At 42.2% G+C, this 5,256-nt stretch overlaps 1 long non-coding RNA gene across 1 annotated transcript; it reads left to right on the top strand.

Moving 5' to 3' along the window:
* The first annotated feature begins 761 nt into the window (after nucleotides 1–761).
* Nucleotides 762–4,961, top strand: LOC138818119 (uncharacterized). The gene is made up of 3 exons (XR_011368981.1): nucleotides 762–1,245; nucleotides 3,591–3,778; nucleotides 4,843–4,961. It is a non-coding gene; the product is annotated as an uncharacterized lncRNA (long non-coding RNA).
* The last annotated feature ends 295 nt before the right edge of the window (nucleotides 4,962–5,256 follow it).

The raw sequence follows: 5,256 nt of genomic DNA, 5'->3' as shown, positions 1-5,256 counted from the left end.
CAGGCAGGAAAAAAAATCTGTTGACACTCTTATCTACAATTAAATCACAGAAAAAGCCGGAAATGATGATGTGGCTCAATAGGTACAGTGCTAGCCTAGCATAAAAGGAGCTCAGAGACAGCACCTAGGCCAAGAATCAACTTCAACACCAGCAAAAAAAAAAAAGAAAAGTAAACAAAGAAACTTTTCGGGTACATGGATGGTGAGGAGGTGGTGTTAGTAGATGTAAGTAAGTGATGGTTGCTTTCTGTGTAGGAATGTGCAATGAAGCACATCTTGACTGCTGTCACAAATGTCAGTTGAGGAGTCCAAATTCGGTCAGCTTATAAACAATCTCCCTTGCAACTAAAGTGCTCCCCACTTTCTTGTGTGTTGGGAGCCAACAGTAAAGCTCAAAGGTCATCTTGACCCCTGTGATCGCTTGAAGGCATGTACAAGGAACTGGCTTACTTGAAAGACACCAGGTGCCTGGGATTGCTTTGCTATGTCTGCAGAGTTTGTTTTACTGTCAACCAGTTGACCTTGTCTTGTTTTTACTGCACTCTGTTTTTACTGAAATTTTCCTTGTTTTTCTGGACTATAGTAACCTTATGCTACTTCTTGACTTCTAACAGTATATATTAGGGAAAGTTAAAAATAAACGGTGCTGCAGTCTTGAGCTGCAGACCTCCTGACCCCATCTTTTGTCTCGTGTCTTTTTTTTCCCCCTCATTCTCGCCCCCTAAAACAGGATTCCCTTTCATTGCCGCCAGGCTCCGGCACTTGTGTGCTGGGGATTTGTCTTCTTCTTGTCCATTTCTCCCTGTGCACATAGACTGAGACAGAAACAGAGATTATTATAAAAATCTTAAGAGCAAGGAGACTTTTGTGGAATCTGTTAGTAGGGAACATAAATGGTGGCCTGGTGAACATGGCAAAGCTCCTGTGAGCTTGATTTCCTGGGCTTTGGTCCAAACAGGATGGAGGAAGAGAGTGCTATTCCCACTAAGTGATGGGTTCTGACTTCCTTGTGGACGGAGGGGTGCCAGCAAAGCCATGGGACCTGACACATGCTTCTACATGGAGGTTCAGTGAGGCTCACTAGGTATAAATAACCTTGAACTCCATGTACACCACAAGACAGAGAGCTCAAGACCAAATTTCTCTCTCCGCATTTGCTAAAGCTGATAGCTGAAAGCAAATTAAGTAGCATGAGGCTGTTGGTGTTCCTCCTGCTGGTCACTTTGGCCCTCTGCTGCTACGAAGGTAAGTGTTATTTATAGCCCGTCCAGCACCAGCTCTGGTAAGTTCCATCTCTCAACATTAGATATAATTTATTTGTGGTGGGGGTTGAGTTAAGGGAACTTTCAATATTTTCCATTTTATTTTCCTGACTTTCTTAAGGCGGCCTCCCGTCCAAGCATAATGTCTTTTATTTCTTTAATACTAGGATCTTTAAGCAAATTTTAGGGATGATTCAGTGTGTCACTCCTTCAAGACTGTGACCTGTATTTCAGAAGTAGTGGATGGAATGGGAGTCTAGGCTCTATCCACTTCCCATCTGTTTTACATTTGGGACAAATGTGCATGTTCTCTGAGTTTCTCCTTATTAGTACTCACAGCTACAGCCACAGACACATCGGATGAGGGTGGGAGATGAATGCATGAAAAGCCTCATGGATTGTTCATGAGCATGGCATTATCAATCGTTTTTGTTCAACAGAGTGTCAATACAGGGTTCTATAGATTTTGAACTCCTAAATTTCAATTCTTCCCATGTAGCTAGAAGGCCCACAGCCCAAAAGATCCACTGTCTCTGAATCTCTGAATAAAACTACTTCAATACATTCTGAGATTTAGCACAGCCCTGCCTGCATTCTGGGAATCCTAATAGCAATGGAAGGAAAAGTGGTACAATCATTATTACAAAGATTTTCATTTATTCCAGATTTAATTCTAGCCACTCTTTCAACTATACGTGGTCTGTCATTCCCACCATGAGGAAGGAACCAAGTGTCACTGGCTTTTACTTTTCATTTGACTTCTGGATTCTCCCTCCTGCTCTCCCAGATGTCCCTGGCCTTACCCTGTCCTAATACTTCCCATTGCATGATGTTATTTGGTCAGGATCCCTACAGAAGACTGTTAAATCAACCTTTGGCCCTGTGAATGCCAGACCTTGGAGCTTGATCTGGTGGTGAAAACCTGTAATACCAATTAAGATAAGGCTTGAGGTCTAAGTGTTTGTGGTCAGACCTGAGTAAAAGAAGAAAACCAGAAGATGTCTCATGGACATCTGGAAATCCAGGGTTTGAAAAATGGTTCTTCTTCATGTAACCACAATTTGAGAAAGAACCAAATAAATTCATTTTCCTCCTCTCATTCTCATTAATGATCTAGGCATCTATAGAAGGTAATAGAATGTCCCAATTTTGTGAAGAAGCTCTGGTTTTTGTTAAAATATTATTCCTAATTTTAGCTTTTCAGGCCACTCTACAACTAAGAACATAGACTAGATTATGAATTAATTTTTATATATCATTGTTTTTTTGTTTTTTGTTTTTTGTTTTTGTCGGTTGTGGGGCTTGAACTCTGGGCCTGGGCGCTGTCCCTCAGCTCTTCAGCTCAAGGCGAGCGCTCTACCACTTGAGCTACAGCGCCACTTCCGGTTTTCTGGTGGTTTATTGGAGATAGGAGTCTCACGGTCTTTCTTGCCCGGGCTGGCTTTGAACCGCGATCCTCAGATCTCAGCCTCCTGAGTAGCTAGGATTACAGGTGTGAGCCACCAGCGCCCGGCTATTTTTTTATATATCATTGTTTTTTGATTTAGGTAATGATTTATTTGATGACATTAATAGTGTGAGCAACAAACAAAAAAATGTATAACTTAACTTGATGAAACACCCAAATTGTCAAGGAGCCAGGAGCCAATAGCTCATGACTGTTTGTAATCCTAGCTGCTTAGAAAGCCAAGCTCTGAGAATCATGGTTCAAAGCCACTGCAGCCAGAAGTCTGTGAGACTCCAACCTCCAATTAACCCCCAGAAAACCCAGATTTGGTCTGTGCCTCAAGTGGTAGATTGCTAACCTAGAGAAAAGCACCTAAGGAAAGTCCCCAGGCTCTGAGTTCAATTCCCAGTAATGGCACGAAAAATATCCAAATTTTAAACCTCAACATTCCCTAATTTAACAATTTACTTCCTCAAGGTCTTGTGGTAGTTTTTTTTTTTTTTTTGTAAGAGTATGACTCTATGATTCATTTTAAAATTGTCACATTTAAAATTCCCCTGATCTACTATCCAAAACTAATCATGTGCAGCTCCATTAGTGGAAATAAATAATTTTCCCCAACATAGTAAAGGGAATTTAAGCCACCTAGAGAAGCCTTCAGAATGAATTTTTTAAGCAAAGTCAAAATGAGATCATAAAATCCTTGTTTTCCTGTTCCCGTGAGAGCTTTGGGAAGCCAGCCTGGAGTGTCGACCTGACCCTCTCTTTAGACAGGAGCAGAAAGCCCTGGTGGTTCTTCCCAGTTTCTAGTCTCAAGTCTGTGTAAGTGGGAAAATCTTGGACTTTCTAAACAACATTATCTTTCTACTCTCACGCCGCAGTGCATGCCGATTTCTGCCCAGATGTTCTCCGTGAACTTATCAGTTTGCTTATTCGTACCAAAATAAAACTGAAGCAGCGACTTGATGAATACAATTCACCTAGAGGATCTGCAGAAGCCTTACTGAAAGTGAAGAAATGCATAGATAAAATTCCCTTTTACGATAGAACACTAATGGCATCTGCACTGGTAATTCCTTTCTCCTTTATACATTGAGGTTTAATCAGCCAAGGACAGGGGAAAGAGGTTGGCCTGTCATTTCCTGTGTGCACACAGAAGAGAGGCCACTTGATTTTCTGGTCACCTATGGGAAATTGATCTGGACCTACAAGGAGGAAGCTGAATTAAACTGCTGATTGAAACCCAGCTACCCACAGCCCCTATGGTAGACCTGTCCTTCCCAGGGCACATCCCTAGATGCCATGTTCTCTATGATGTCCTGAGAAAGACAAATTTGGCACCTGGAAGGGACCTTTCAGGGCTGAGTCCTGCTACCTCTGCCTTGTAGCTTTCCTGAGGACAGTAGAATTTTGTGCAGAATGTGAAGAATAAGAACAGAAACAGATGGGAGAGCCAGAACAGGAGCTAGCCACTGCCTGCGTGGGGTTGGATTCTCTGCCCACTTCCCTGACTGACAATTCCCTCCTTGGAATTCCCTCCACTACAAAGAGGGCTGGTCCTCTGAATCCCCCTCATCCCTGGCTAGCTCTCTATGCTGGCTCTCCCATGAGAGAGGAAAGTGTTTTTCACAGCTAGGACATAGCAGGACACAGAGCAGTTCTTTTCTTTTGCTCCTCCCCTTTCCAGTTCCAAGAACGCCTCAGTCTCATTCTTTATTAAAAATTATTTCACCTTTCAAGTTATCTTTAGTGGTCTTACAAAGGAGTGGCCATTTAGCAAAGCCGTTTAGGAATATACAATGTAGCTTGATCAATGTCACGCCTTTCAATACTCTCACCCATCCCTCCCTTACCGGGGCCTTCCCTCACTGTTCATTTTGTAGGATTATTGAGTCAGCCCTCCTGGGATTTGTGTGGTTTCCCAAAGGATGCTCTCTCCTGTGCATTGTTTGTGATGTTATCTGTTGAACTCCTCAGGAGTTTTCCCAAGATACTCTGATTTTTGTGACTTCTGCCATCCAAAGTGTTGTTGTATGACAAAACTCTAGGATTATGTATTTTTGTTAGTATCTTTGCTATAGAATCTTTATGTCTGATCTCACATTTTTTCCCTTTCTTTTTGTTTGTTTTCAGGTAAACGCTGGCGTGAAATGTTTTCCTAACTAGGAATTCATTGTTCCTGGCATCATTCAGGGCTACAATCATGAAACAAACTATAAAGCTTTGAAAATTGGAAAACTTCAATAAATTACTTGCGCTGCACTTTCCATTTGTCTATTATTATCCTATGGTGTTTGGTCTTTCACTGATGGTGCTTTGATTATGAAGTGAACTTTTGTGTTGTCAATAATGCCTTTCTGGGGCAAAACCTTGTGACCTATGGACACCTGATCATCAGGCAACAGAAAGGTAAATCTTTGTCAGGAATGGTTCTGCAATGTGATGCTACTTTCTCTTTCTGCAGACAGGGGTGTTCATGATGGCAAAGGTAACAAGCAATGGACACCACCAGTGCCACTGTGCAAGGCCAAGACTCAACACTGCCCC

Source organism: Dipodomys merriami, unplaced genomic scaffold (genome assembly GCF_024711535.1).
Source record: "Dipodomys merriami isolate MVZ:Mamm:240054 unplaced genomic scaffold, mDipMer1.0.p SCAF_712, whole genome shotgun sequence".
NCBI lineage: Eukaryota > Metazoa > Chordata > Mammalia > Rodentia > Heteromyidae > Dipodomys > Dipodomys merriami.
The sequence above is the reverse complement of the archived record's forward strand: the minus strand, read 5'-3'. Positions and strand labels throughout refer to the sequence as shown.